The following is a 15,685-nucleotide window of genomic DNA, read 5'->3' as shown; positions in this document are numbered from 1 at the left end:
ACTTGTTTACAGTTCCTTAGTTGCTTCCCACTGCTCTTAGGATAAAACTCCACATCCCCGTACAGCCTCCTGTTCCCTGAATACCCTGTCCTCTCCCCCCGCTCTGTTAGTTCATTGCATGCACACTCTGACTCTTGAACTCCAGATACGCTGACTTCATCTCACACAGTGCAACAGGCTATGTTTTATCCTAATCTCTCTGCCTGGAATATATCCTCCTTACCAGCTTTACTTAAGTCCTACTCCTTCACAGTTTGACTCAATCAGTATTAAAGACACATTCCTGATTCCCCACACTAAGTCAAAATCTCTAAGAATACAGTTCATAGCATTATGATAATTATAATTAAATAAGAACAAACATTTACTAAGCACAAATTATTGGACCAAATATTTATAGGTGATGGAGATTCAGCAACAGGAAAAACAAACAAGGTCTCTACTCTCTTGAGGCTACATACTTGACATGAGGAGAGATAGATGATAAGTAATTAGACAAAAAGGCAAGATAATTTCAGATAGTGGATAATATGAGGACAATAAAGCAGATGATGTGGCAGCCTGTCCTCCATAAATAGTAGATAATCAACCAGAAGGCAACTTAAGAAAACTTGTTTGCTACCAGAGTTTTATGGTTTACTTAAAAAATAAAAAAGATACTATTGATTCCCAGATCCAGTCATGCATTTAAGATTTAGAATATTAGACTAGGTTATCCTGTAGGTTGGAAGCATATATCAGCTCATTCATTTCTTCACTCATTCATTCAATCAGCATTTACCGAGTGCCGACAGCTTGCCAAGAACCATATAAGATACTCTGTATGGGATTTTATGAACTGAAGAAAGAAATTCTGTGTGGTCACAGTGCTTAGCAAAATGACCACACTGCTTGGAAAGATATCTATACATCTTGCCAAACTTAGGTGGCAGGAGATACTTGTTATCATCTTTGCTAGGAAAAAGACAGACAGCTGCGTCTTATTATTCATGGCAGTTACATTCTATCAAGTTGCCACAAACAATAAATTATAGAAAATTAAACCATGGCTTTTTGGGAAATATAAGGTGAGGTTCCTCTGAACCTCTGATCACATTTTCGTCAACCTGTCAATATATAACCTTGCTTTATGTGTGTTTCTTTAAAGATACCATATTCAATATATCTGTGTTCATGAACATCAAATGCATGGCCAACAGCACTGTAATTCATGCCCAAAGTTCATGGCCTTCTTGCACTTAGGAACCCTGGACAGCTCTTGAGCACTACACTTTAACATCATTTTAAACACTAATCACCCCAAAGGGCACAAAAATATGTCCGTAAATAAACCAGGGAAAAGATACTTGTTTGCTGTATGAGTGAAGAGAGAAAGAAGAAAAGAGAAAAAGAAAATATAATCCCTGGGATTGAAACCTGGTTCTACCATTTACTAGCTGTGTGACCTTAGGAAAATCACTTTATGGCTTCATGTCTCAGTTTCCCCTTCCCTGAAATGAAGATAATATTACCTATGTTGTGGGTTTACAGTGAAGATTAAGGGTTAAAAAGAATAAGGTATTTCGTGCAGAACCTGACACACAATAAACATTATCAAGTGTTAGCTATCAAAATAAACAAGCATAAAGCATTGAAGATTGTCTTAACCTTCAGTGACAGTATGTGATGAGTATGGAATGGGTGTTCAATATCCATAGCTATCATTCATCTTTCTTCTTCTTCTTCTCCCTCTCCTTCCCCAAACCTTTTCTTTGTTGTCACTGAATCCTTCTTGCTGGCCTCAGACTCCATGGAGGCACACAGGATGTTGGAAGGTCCCCCTCCCTCAGAGAGTTTGCTGACCTAGAGGCAAGAAGCTTTCATTCCAGGATTAAGATGAAACTTCCTTCAAGTACAGACCCAACAGCTTCTGGAATGAACATCTCTCCCGCTGGACACCTAAAGGCTGCTGCCCAGGACAAACCAACCACCATAGGTAGAAGGAGCCTTCATGTTAACCCCAAAGCTCTGCAACAACTGCGCCTTTCCACACAAGCAAGGGACTAGACAGTCGCCATCTTGCCAGCATGACTTTGGTGAAGAGAGAGATGAGGAGCCAGCTAAGAAACTGACAATGCCAAAGCTGGAGCTTCTCAAAGCAAACCTCCCATGTGCATGTCCCAGCTAGAGACAGTAGAGAGGAAGTTTGGGTCAGAGCCAACGAGTAGAAGGGAAATGATACAATGGCCACTGCATAAACAAAAGCTCCTTGGGTTGGGGCTGGAGAAGGGGCCGGGAGCAGTTAACATCCAAACTAGCCCCGAGTGCCAGGGCTTTAGCTGGCAACATGAAAATCCCCTCCTGCCAAGGTTGCCAAGGAACGCTCTCAGAAGGCCAAGAGTATGTTTTTCAGGGCATCTTCTCAGTGAAATGTGTGTGGCTCATTCTGAAGCTGGCAGAATCCCTGCCTCAGATCTTGTCTTTGGAGCTTCCTCATCGTTTGATTGGGACAAGAGGCCTTTTTTCATGGTTTTCATAGTATTAGCTTCCAGTTAGATACTTTTAAACTTCCAAGTTAAGCAGAAAAATGCTTTGAAAATCTACTGCCTTCATCAAGAAAGATAGTTTGGGATTTAGAAAACATCAAATACTTATCCGATTCAACACATCTAACTACTGCAAACTATATCTGATAGCTGCACTGTCCATTAGTTCTTAATTTATCAGCTCTGTCACCAGTTATAATGAAAGTCACTCCCCCTTTCAAGGATCTATGCTGTAGGCATCACACACAGTACAGACACTTCTGAAAGTTTATTTCATTTAATCCTCCCCCAAATCCCTGAGAGGTTGCTGTTTCAACCCATCCCCATTTCACAATTAAGGGAAAAGTGAAAAATAATTTGCCAAAAATCATGTGGAAAGTCAGTGACTGAGCAAGGACCCAAACCCAAGGCAGTCTGACTTTAGTCTCTATATTCTTCCTGCTATGTTACATATAACCAGGTATTGTCCAGTCTGCAGTCAATGGGTTACTTGCAATGGATGTATTTTTCCCAGTCCCTCCTGCCACAACAAATCATACTTGACTGTCCCTTAATAACATGTGGACAGATTCTACAACTTTCCAATCACTTTCAGTTATTAGAAGAGTGTCATTCTAGTATTTAAGACTCAAACCCATTTTTTGTTAAATTCCAGTTCTGCATCCACTTTAAAGCTCTTCTTCCATGTCCTCAGGGCCAGGCCAGCTTCAGGTCGGGGCTACAAGGGAGCAGGAATGCTGGTCTGCTCTTGCTCCTCTCCCCACCCTTCAGGGAGAGAGGAGATGTGCTTAGTGTCCAGGGTGCCTTCACCGTCCTCCATCTTCTAGGCCAAAATCCTCCAGTGTGTTGGGAGGTTGAGAGCTGAGAGGTGGCAGGGTTGACATAGCATACTGGTGGTCTGCCTGCTCCCTCTCTGGCTGGATCTGGTTCTCTCTGCAGCCGGTGGTCTTCACGAACACAGAAAGTGGATGCAGTTTACCTGCAGGGATGTTGTGCTTCACTCCCTCTGTCCATAACTGAGAATGCCCTCAGAGAGGGGGCAGTTGTGTTTCCATGCTGTCCCTGTCAGTGGCCCACGCCCTCAGCCATCTTGCTAAATGGGACCTCCCCTACCAGATGTCACCTGATCAGCCCCAAAACTCATGCTTCCCATTTTGCAATTTTTACTTCTCTTATGGAGCCATAGGAACCATGAAAATCCTTTTCCAGGCCTTTCATGTGAGGAGGGGATAGTTCCTCTGTCTTCCTAGACACCTCATCCTGGGGTCCCTTCTCTGTCAGCTTTAGCAGACTATCAGAGCCAAGCCAAGAACAGGCACCAATTTCACATTTCCATGTGAGAATCTTCCCATGCAAGAGCCAGCATAGGTCAAACCATGCTTCTGAAAATTTGCTCCTACTTTAGTCCCAATGATACCAATCTTGTCCTAGTTCTCCCACCTCTGGTGGCTTCTTTTCTGTATTCTTTTTTTTTTTTTTTAAGATTTTTATTTATTTATTTGACAGCTAGAGATCACAAGGAAATAGAGAGGCAGGCAAAGAGAGAGGAGGAAGCAGGCTCCCTGCTGAACAGAGAGCCCGATGTGGGGCTCGATCCCAGGACCCTGAGATCATGACCTGAGCCGAAGGCAGAGGCTTTAACCCACTGAGCCACCCAGGCGCCCCTGATATCTGTATTCTTAACCAGCTCTTCTCTGTCTTCTTTATCCCCTCAGTCCATTTCTTTTTTTCTTAATGTTGTTAGGGCCAAATCTCACTACAAAATGAATGGTGATCCTAACTGTGGAGTATGCTAAAAACTCACAGGCTATGGAAGGCTCACTCCTTGCTGAGAACTATAGCTCTATTTAGGAAAGTCCTATTATTCACTTACAAGCAAGTGTGCAATCTTGCACTTCTAATGAAAGCATGCAACAGTCCAGCCAGACCAGACCATTCACCTGGTGTTTGAAACTTGCCCTAGGTACATTCCTGCCTTCCCCAGTGTCATTCTCACCGCTAGAATGCCCTCTTTCTCAATCATATTATACCCAGCCTTTAAGATTCAGCTCAACATCCACTTCCCAGAGACAACTCCAGCCACAGAAATCCTGCCCTTCTCCAAAACTGTAGAACTCATCAACAGCATCACTCAGTTACATTTAATCATACATAATTGTGTGTCTTAATAAAGCCCAATTCTTTCACTGGCTTCCAAAGGAAATCTATTCAACAAATTTTCATTGTGATTTCTATGGTTTCACTGTTATTTGTAATGAGGAAGGATTATGTTACAAAGAACACAGTATTTCACATGATAAATCCCCATTTGGCTTGCCTCACTAAAAACAACTTCTCTTGCCACCATCAATGCCTTCTTGACCTTCCTGCCTATAAGATCCATCTTTCTGTCAGAAACCTGAGGACCAGCCAGGCCTTGAAGTTTAACTCCTACCCAAACTTATCAAAGCATCATCTCAAGAAAGTCATTTTTCCCAGCAAAGGAATTCTCATACTAGTTACCAAGATGACTCTACCTTGTTTTTTGTTTTAATTTATATTATTCTTCAAATATAGTTCTTGAGACCTCGATTAAATTTTAAACATCTAGAGAAATACTAGTAATACTAATAATATTAGTAGTAATACCAGTCACTACTCTGACACGCCTAGAACCGTGCTATTCACAAAGGGAGTGCTTGTAAATACCTGTTGAATAAATGAAGAGAGGTGACACAGAAAGAAATACCAGTGAAGTTAAGTTTGAATAGTGGTTCCTAAAAAGTTATGTATGCATCCTAACCCCCAGAACCTATGAGTAGGACCTTCTTCAGAGAAAGGGCCTTTGCAGATGTAATTAAGGATCTTCAGATGAGATCAAATTGGATTACGTAGTGGCACTAAATTTAATGACAAGTATCCTTATAGGAGACATAAGAGAAGACACAGAATGCAAAGGAGAAGGCCATGTGAAGACAAATATAGTGACTAAGAGTTACGCAGCCACAAGCCAAGAACACCTGGAGCCCTAAGAAGTTGCTAGAGACAGGACAATACTTCCCTAGGGTCTCCAAATGGAGCAAAACCCTGCCAATTCCTTAATTTCAAACTTCTGCCTCCAGAACTGTGAAGGAATAAATTTGTTATTATAAGTTGATAATTTATTACAGCAGCTCGAGGAAACTAATGCAAGCTGCTTCTGTGTATCTAGTCTTCCACTAGGAAAACAGTGCCCTAGAGGTTGTTATATATAAAATGGACACTGTGCTAAGCATTTTAGATACATAAAGATGCTGTCTACATGGATCTTGTCTTGGAGAAATATATAATCCTAAAGCGAATCTGGTTACTTCCTGGATTTAGGGTGTCGGTTGTTAACAGGACAGTTTATTTTGTGTTTCATAAAAGACCACAGATACAGTTATACCTTTATGTCATGAGAACAGGATGCCATAATATGGCTGTAGAAACACAGGTGGAGAGAAGATTCTAGGCCAGCCTTTCCTAACTCTTGTTATTATCAGGAGAGACCATAAGAGTCTGAACAAGTCAATAACTGCAGCATCTGAAAGAGCAGGGCACACATCATTTCCCCTGCATTAGACATGGAAACTTTGTGTAACAGCTCAAATAGCTCAAAGAGGGCTGCAGGAAGATATCAAAGGAGAACACCTGTGGCTACAGATCGGAGACAAAACCAGCAGAGGACCATTCACCAAACTATCACACCCTGATAGGAAAAACTATCCCTTTTTTGGAATAATGCTTCCAGGTGCATGAGCTGACAGCAGGAGATTTCTTGGACAAACCCAGGCACAAAATAAAGCAGGTAGCTGGAAATGAGTAACAAATCACATGCACATGCCATATTTTCAGAAAGCTAAATGCAGAGGAGTGAGGAGAGTAAAAGCTAAAAAATCACACACATAAACCCCATGTCATAAAGAAGTCTGCTCTTTAGTCCAGAACACAGACAGCATTGATTCTTGTCTCCTATAAACCTTGCACAAATAGCTGTTCCAGAAAGACCATGTCTCATTTAAGGCAACCTTTAAAAAGGGGGGGAAATTATATACAAGCCACAAAAAGAGAAAAAGATGCACAGGAAAAAAAGGAGGGGCGTGAAAAAAATAATGCCACAGAACAGATAAAAATTGTTGCCAAACACAATGCCATGAAATAAAAAATAAGCAAATGCCTCTATGAAACAAAAAATCTACGTAAATATACAAGAGCTCAAATAAAGTGAAACAATAGAAAGAGATGACTTACAGATCAGCAGTGTCCATAAATAGAAAAGAATGAAGATCATATCAGAGACAGCCCAGAAAGACTAAATATTGCTGAAAACAAAGTAGAATCATGAAGGACACAAATGAGAAAAGTAGTCAGAATAAAATGTAAATGACTGAGTTAAAAGTGATTACAGCAAAAGTAAAATGTTTCAAATAATTACAGCAAAATAATACACATGAATGTTAGAAATCAAATATATGTATAACTAGTATCTCCAAACAGCATAACCAAAACAATGAAATAGGATAAAATCCATAATTTCCCCCTGTCTAGGGAAAAATTCTCAAAGAAATACATTGAGACCAAGTATTTTATATCCAATAAAACCATTGTTCAAGTATAATGACAGCTGAACAAACATGTTTTGAGCATGCAAGAACCAACCCAAAGAACTTGGTTCCCTTCCTCTTCTTTACCATCCATGGAAGAAACTTCTAGTATATGAGCTTCAGCCAATCAAGAAATGAATGAGAAGACTCTGGATGAAATAACTAATAGTAGTATTCACAGTATAGTAAATCCTACACCAAAACAAATACAGAGATTATGGTTATAGGATAGACTGAATATGTTATATATACTGCATCTTCTTTATCCATCCATCCATCAGTGGACACTTGGATTGCTTCCATAATTTGGCTATTGTCAATAATGGTACAATGAACATAGGAGTGCATATATTCTTTCAAATTAGTGTTTTCATATTCTTAGGGTAAATAACCAGTATTGTGATTACTGGATCATGGGGTAGTTCTGTTTTTAATTTTTTGAGGAACTTCTCTACTGTCTTCCACGGTGGCTGCACCAGTTTGCATTCCCACCAACAGTTTCTGCACATCTTTGCCAACACTTCTTGTTTCTTGTGTTTTTTATTTTAACCATTCTAACAGGTGTGAGACAGTATCTCATTGTAGTTTTGATTTCCATTTCCCTGACAATGAGCGATGCTGAACATCTTTCACATACACATATCTATCTATATATGTATCACAACATTTATGACTGAAAAAATTCATATATTATTCAGTCATAAAAAAGAATGAAATCTTGCCATTTGCAATTACATAGATGGATCGAGAGAATATAATGTTAAGCAAAATAAGTCTGTGAAATAAAGACAAATATCATATGATTTCACTCATACATGGAATTTAAGAAACTAAACAAATGAACAAAAGGAAAAAAGAGAAGTTTATTCATATATATATACACACACACACACACACACACACACACATATATACACATACACACACACACACAAACCGAAAAGCAGACTCTGAACAGATGGTTCCCAAAGGGAGGTGGGTGGGGGATGGGTAAAATAGGTAAAGGGGATTAAGAGTACACTTAATCTTGATGAGCACCAAGTAATATATAGAATCGTTGAATCACTACATTGTACGTCTGAAACTAATATAACAGTGCATGCTAACTATACTGAAATTAAAATAATTAATAAATGAATACCTCTTTTAAAAAAAAAGAACTGGATATCTTATAAGCCCTAATATATAGCAATGTATAATTAACAAAAGTTAAGAGAGCAAAGGGTTAGGAAAACGGGTAGTGTACACTACCGCTTACTTCCTCATCTTATAGAGGCAGAGGCAGCAGATACCAATGGAGACTTATACAACTCCTTCACTGCTTCTTTGTTGGTAAAGCTAGGAGGCTTTCCCCAAGTCTGGGGAATGATCCCTGATCAGCCTAAGTCCATCTTGGTAAATCTATTTCCCATAAAATAAGTGGTTTTAGCATGAACATGTGATTCAACTCCACACATGAGAGGGTATTTGCTTCCTTGCTTTTATGAAGAAATGTAAGAATGGGTTCTGGGTGCCTAGATGAGCAGGTTGCAGCTTACTGTCTGAGACTTGATCCTACTCCCAGGAGTTTAAGTTGCAAAATATGAGTGTGTAAGGAAGATCAAGATCCTGAGGAAGGGAAGATGGAAGAGAATCTTCTAAGCTGGACAAACCTGATGTTGTTCCCCAACCGGATGAAAAAAACATCACAAGAGGAACCAGCAACTGAGAATCGATGAGCCTGTACGAGAGAGAAGGAGGAGTACCTGTGGTCCAAGTTCCTGAACTGGAAAGTAAAAGCCAGGAAACAGGTCTGGAAGACACTGGGTGAGTGTGGAGATGGCCTTGATGTGAAAGGGAAGACTCCACCTAATCTTGCACCTGCTAAAATTTCAAAGCAGGTGATGGACAGTTATAAGTTAAAAAGAAGAAAAGCCAAAGCCACACATGTATTTTTGTTATATTGATAATTTGGCTTAAATTCTATCAATAAAGCTTTACAATTTTCTCAGAAAAAAAAAATGTAAGATAAAATAGCACTTATCTATCCCTTGCCACGAAACTGTACCAAGTTCATGCCTATAACTGCAACCAAGAAGAGACAACCATGAAGATAAAAGTCTACCTGCCCCCCCTCCCCTCCAGCAACCTTCACTTTTTTTCCTATGATTAAGAGTTTCTTATGGTTTGTCTCCCTCTCTGATTTCGACTTGTTTTATTTCTCCCAGGTTTGTTTCTTCTAGGAACCAGAATCATGCTGTATGTATTATTCTTTGATGTGCTTGTTGGAAATGTTCTCAGCCTAGCACACTCCTTTTATCCATTATATAGTCCGCAGAATTAGTGTCACTATTTGGGTTGCTTCATTCGGCTGTTATAATTAGGTCCATTTTTGTGCACAAACTTGAGCACAGGGACTGGAATTTAAAAAGAATGTCAATTTGAGTCCTTGGCAATCTGAGGTGAAGTTGTGTTGACTTGGCATTGAGCAGGTGGCAAGGCCATGCCTGCTGACTGGAGCAGGAGGGCGCTGGACTGTGGATTTGGGACCCATAGGTCAATGGCGTCATGTGTGTTGGGGATGTGGCTGGTTTTGCTCCTGGTCATGAATTCCTTTAACTTTTGTTTTTCTGGGAAACTCTATCTATTCTGAATGAAAGCCTTGCTGGATGAAGGGTGTGGGGGGATGGGGTAACTGGGTGATGGACATTAAGGAGGGCATAGGACCTAATAAGCACTGAGTATTATATAAGACTGATGAGTCACTGAACTCTACATCTGAAACTAATAATACACTATATGTTAATTAGTTGAATTTAAATTTTAAAAAAGAAAGAAAATTGCCTACCTGCTGAAGACAACAAAGTGAAAGAGACATAATCAGATGAAGGAACCTGGGCTCTGACTGACATTGTTGAGATAACAGAACTACCCTACTTCTGGATTTCTTAATACTGAGACAGCATATGTCTTTATTGGTTAAGGAACTATTGGGTGGGTTTGCAGTCACTGATGAAAATATACTTGAGGTCAAAAGATACAGCTTAAAACTGAAAAATCAAGTATTAGCATTACATATTTAAATGTAAAAATATAAATGTAAATATGTAAAATACATATTTAAATGTATATTTAAATGTAAAGAGATATAAGGGGGGATACAATCTTATCAATTTGGGGGTTTGTAGGAAGAAGTGGAACTTTCCAAGTCCCCCCCACCCCACACTACATAGTTCTATGTAAAGATAGAGTTATAAAGATAAATGCTAAAACAAAAGTAAAAATCTTCTGAATTATCGGAAAATACACACACACCCCACAAAGCAGAAATACAGTTCATGTTGTGAATTTAACAACAGAGTCATGATGACAAATCTACAAACAACTGTATATTGCCATAAATACACATGGCCTAAATAAACTTACTAAAAGAAAAGGCTCTTAGACTGAATCTCAAAGCAAAATCCAACTACCTGCTGCATATAAGAGGAATATCTTAAATTCAGTTACTCAGGGAGGCTGAAAGATAAAAGGAAGGGCAAAGGCTATAGCAGAAAATACCAAAGAAAAGAAAGAAGAAAACACACACACACACACACACACACACAATCAAGGTTCATGATGTTAACTTCAGATGAGTTTGATTGGAGAGCAAAATGCATTAAATGAAAAAAGACAGTTTATAATCTTAAAGAATACAAGCCAAAATGATGATTGTTATGAATATCTAAATACCTAATTATACAGCATCATTCTCCATTTTTAAAAAAGCTTAAAGAAAATACAAGTTTTAAACTACAGAATAAAGCCTCAGCAATAGGAAACTTTGATTCTTTTCTTCCAACAGACGTCAGAACAAGTAGACAAAAAATACCTTAGAATATACAAAATAAATAAGGTATTTCTAAGCAATATACTCTAAAAGTAGAGAATATACCTTCTTTCTAAGATCCACTGGTAAATTCATAAAATTGATTATTTGGAAACAAAGAAAACAAGTTCCAAAAATGGAGAAGCAATATAGACATCTGTGGTCATAATGCAATAAAACAAATAATAACAAAACTAGAAAACAAAAGAACTCTACCACCAGGATATTTTTAAAGTCCCGTTCACTTTTGCATCAAAGAGGAAAGAATTCAAAGCTGAAAATGTAGGCTATCTATAAGATAACAATAAAGAAAAGTAATATACTGATTTTCTTAACTATATAGAAAAACAAGATAATTATGCTATCAAGTGATATGGCTAAAAATATATAGAAACAAGGAAGAGGAGCACCTGGGTGGCTCAGTGGGTTAAGTGGCGGCCTTTGGCTCAGATCATGATCCTAGGGTCCAAGGATCCAGCCCCTTGTCAGGCTCCCTGCTCAGGGGGCTCCCTACTCAGTGGGGGTTATGCTTCTCCCTCTGCCCCTAACCCAGCTCTCATGCTCTCTCTCTCACTCTCTCTCAAATAAATAAAATCTTAAAAAAAAAAAAAAAAAAAAACAAGGGGCACCTGAGTGGCTCAGTGGGTTGAAGCCTCTGCCTTCGGCTCAGGTCATGATCCCAGGGTCCTGGGATCGAGCCCCACATCCGGCTCCCTGCTCGGCTGGGAGCCTGCTTCCTCCTCTCTCTCTGCCTACTTGTGATTTCTGACTGTCAAATAAATAAATAAAATCTTTAAAAAAAAAAAAAGCTTAAAAAAAAACAAGAATGAAAAATATATATGATAAGCATTCAACTCAAGAAGTTAAAAAGAAAGGGATAACAAAAAGAAAAAATTAATAATGGTGCAGGAAAAAACTGGCAACCACATGTAAAAGAATGAAGTGGCTACTTTTTTAATACCATATACAAAAATAAACTCAAAATGAATTAAAGACCTAAGTATGAGACCTGTAACCACAAAATTCCTAGAGGAAAACACAGGCAGTAAATTCTCTGACATTGGCCATAGAAATATTTTTCTAGGTATATCTCCTCTGACAAGGGAAACAAAAGCAAAATTAAACTATGGGAACTAGATCAAAATAAAAAGCTTTTGCACAGCAAAGGAAACCGTCAACAAAACAAAAAGGTGACCTACTGAATGGGAGAAGATATTTGCAAATGATACATCTGATAAGGAGTTAATATCCAAAATATATAAAGAACTTACACAACTCAACATAAAAAAAAAACAAATAATCCAATTAAAATTGGCAGAATAAACACTTTTCCAAAGACATACAGATGGCCAACAGACACATGAAAAGTCCCTTAATATCACCTACCATCAGGGAAAAATTTAAGACAAAGACAAATACCACACAAATATCAATACCATATGATTCAGTCACATGTGGAATTTAAGAAACAAAACAAATGAACAAAAAAAGAAAAAAGGGACAAAAAACAAACTCTTAAATACAGAGAACAAACTGGTAGTTGCTAGAGGTGGGGGTGGGGGGTAAAATAGATAAAAGGGGATTAACAGTACACTTATCTTTTGAGCACTGAGAAATGTATAAAGCACTGCTGAATCACTGTACTGTACACCTGAAACTAATATGACACTGAATGTTAATTACACTTGAATTTAAAAATTAAATTAAAAAATAAAGAGAAATAGAAATAAATTTGTAATTAATTAATTAGAAAACTAGAATATACAAGAACTAGTAAGTAAACCTAAAAGCTGTTTCTTGAATGGAGGGAGAGGGGGGAATAGAAAAGAAACACTTTAACTTGTTTAATTTCTCAAGGAGGAAAGAAAGAAAATGGGGAGGGGGGGATTCACAGAAACAGAAGAAATTAAAAGAATCCTGAGACACCTCTTTGCTCATTCATTGTTAGAAAACTTGAGAACTATGATGAAATGGATTATTTTCTAAGAAATCTCATCCCAGATGAAACTCAAAATATAACAGGCCAATGTCCATAAGAAAAGGAGGAGAAATTGTCAAACATTTATTCCCACCAAAACAGTACAGCACAGAGTTGTTTTCCCAAGGGTAATCTAGCCAAACCCTTAAAAAACAGATAACCCCAAAGACATTCGATGTGTTTCAGAGCATAGAAAAAAGATGGAAAGTCTCAAAATTATCTTTGTGAAGATATAAACCCCAGTAAAGATAGCACAGAGAAAAGTACAACCGAGAAAATTAGATGACTATCTCCAGAGATTATGAAAAAACTTGTGATAAAATTCATCATCCTTTGTGACAAAAATTTTTATTGTATACTATACTAAGAATAAATGGATTCTCTTTTAGCAAAAAATACCCTCATTGCATCTCAAAAGTCATATTATGCCCAATAAAAATACTATTAAGATAAAGATGTCCACTATAACTACCATTAATTTTTTGGAGGTCCTGGCAATATTAGACAATAAAAATAATTAGGTGTAAAATTGAAAAGGATCTGGTAAATTTTCAGACAATATGATTATTTACCTAGACAACACAAGAGAATCAACTGAAAAATGTAATCAGTAAGAGAATACACTAAAGTAGGTGAATATAAACATAGTATAATGGCACTGCTACTATATATGAATACAAACAACATTGAGAGCAGATATAAAGGATTAGTAGATAACATTTAAAATAGCAGCCATGGAGCCTGGGTGGCTGAGTCAATCAAATGCTGGGACTCTCAATTTCAGCTCAGGTCGTGATCTTGGGATCTTGAGATAGAGCCCCAAGTGGGGCTCCATGCTGAGTGCAGAACCTGCTTAAAATTCTCTTTCTCTGAGAAATAAAACTGAGGGTTTTGGAAGAGTGGGGATGGAGGGTTAGGTGAGCCTGGGAGTGGTGTACATTTCTACGTAGAGCAGTCTACATATATGCATGAACTTCTTTTTAAAAAAATATTTTATTTATTTATTTGTTTATTTGAGAGAGAGAGAGAAAGAGAACATGATTGGGGAGAGGGGCAGAAGGACAAGCTGCCTCCCCCCATGAACAAGGAGCCCGATGTGGGGCTCCATCCCAAGACCCTAAGATCAAGACCGGAGCTAAAATCAGATGCTTAACTGACTGAGCCACCCAGGCACCTGTACATGGGCTTTTTAAGACAAAAATCCCTCTTATAGAAATTCTCCTACAGATGCACTCAGACAGAATGATCTACCTACAAAGATTTTCATTGTTATATTGTTTGTAATAGCAAAAGTTTGAAAAAGCCTAAATGCCCTCACAGAATAGACTAATGGTACATCCGTAAGATAGAACATGAACCATTAAAAATGAAGTGCTATGAAAAAATACTGAATAGTCTCCAAGAGGAAATGTCAGAAGAACAAAATAAGGTGCAGAACAAAACGTACAGTGAGCTACCTTTTAACTACAACAAAACAAGAATATGCTCTTTCTTAAAGAATGCGTAAAACACTGAGAATAGGAGATACCTCTGAGAATAGGAGGGACTTGGTGAAGAATAATCCAGTAATCCTTGGCTCAAGGAGGAAGAGGGAAACTTAGATTTACTATACACCCTTTCTGAGTGGTATCTCATTGGCACATATGACCTCAAAATTATAAAGACTATAAAGGCTTTTTGATATACTTTCTTTTCTCTGACTCATGTATCTTCTCAAATTCTCAACAAATATACCCTCAGTGTTTATTCTTCTTCTGAAGGTGTTGCCTTTGTGGGTACTCTTGTTTTGTTGAAGGGCAGGCAGGATAAATTCCACCTTTAAAGGTATCAGTGTTTCAATTTTCAGTGTGATTACAATCTCTAGGAGGAAAAAAAAATAGACAACACTGGCTCTTTTTAGAAAAAGCCCTTTAAATCATTTCTGTTTTTAAGCAATCGGTTGTCAAACATCAAAAGGGTTTTTTTTTTCCTACCTTTACATCCAGAGATAAACTATTTTTCAAAGGCCCTTCTTATTTTACTAAAAACAAAACAAAAATCAAGATTCCCAAAGTTTTGTGGGATACAGTTGTATCAGGGTATGAAGGGAATATCTCCTTCAAACAAAAGAAAATGAAGATTTTTGTTCACATTTTGCTTGAATCTCTTTCTTCTTGACAACTGCTATGCCAAGTTTCAACCTGAAAATATGTGTCTGTAATGAATGTGCTGACAGACCTTTATCTAGAGAAATGTGAATCTAATGCAATAATTCTTAGCCAGGTACGTTATTTTATTCATTATTTTAAAGTCTACACAAGCATTTCTTAAGGAAATTTATACCCTTAGTAACACCAATTCAGAGTGATATAAAAGTGTACTCAGGTCAGGAAGTCTTACACATGACAGACTACAGAACTACACTATTCAGCTAAGCAGATCTGACTTCAGTAAGATGTAAAGAAGTGTGTTCATTAAAATTTCAATAAACTCACAAAAGTGTTTAAAGTATGTCATCAAGGAAAGGACCAAAGGCTCAGAAAATACATGTATTTTAGTCCTGTTTCCTTCTCAGACTCCTTTCCTCTTCAGAACCTTTTCTGTTTTCAGGTGGTTTTCCCAGCAGGAGGAATCCAAGCTGTAATGGCATCTTTGCTTATTCTGCAATACTCAAAATTTGAAGATATCATGCTAATGGTTGACATGTTGCATTATCTACTAAAACAGATGCCCTATGATAGGTTTCATT

The 15,685-nt window shown here is 37.9% G+C and overlaps 1 protein-coding gene and 1 long non-coding RNA gene across 4 annotated transcripts in view; one reads left to right on the top strand and one right to left on the bottom strand.

The window, feature by feature from the left end:
- Positions 1–15,685, bottom strand: part of CPQ (carboxypeptidase Q) — a 449,400-nt gene that overhangs the window by 405,675 nt on the left and 28,040 nt on the right. The gene's annotated exons all lie outside the window — the stretch shown is intronic.
- On the top strand, positions 423–8,246 carry LOC116575310. Its single transcript, XR_004279701.1, has 3 exons — positions 423–435; positions 519–521; positions 8,135–8,246. It is a non-coding gene; the product is annotated as an uncharacterized LOC116575310 (long non-coding RNA).

This window comes from Mustela erminea, chromosome 16, assembly GCF_009829155.1.
Source record: "Mustela erminea isolate mMusErm1 chromosome 16, mMusErm1.Pri, whole genome shotgun sequence".
Classification (NCBI taxonomy): Eukaryota; Metazoa; Chordata; class Mammalia; order Carnivora; family Mustelidae; genus Mustela; species Mustela erminea.
Note: the sequence above shows the minus strand (reverse complement) of the source record. Positions and strands in the feature narration are given on the sequence as shown.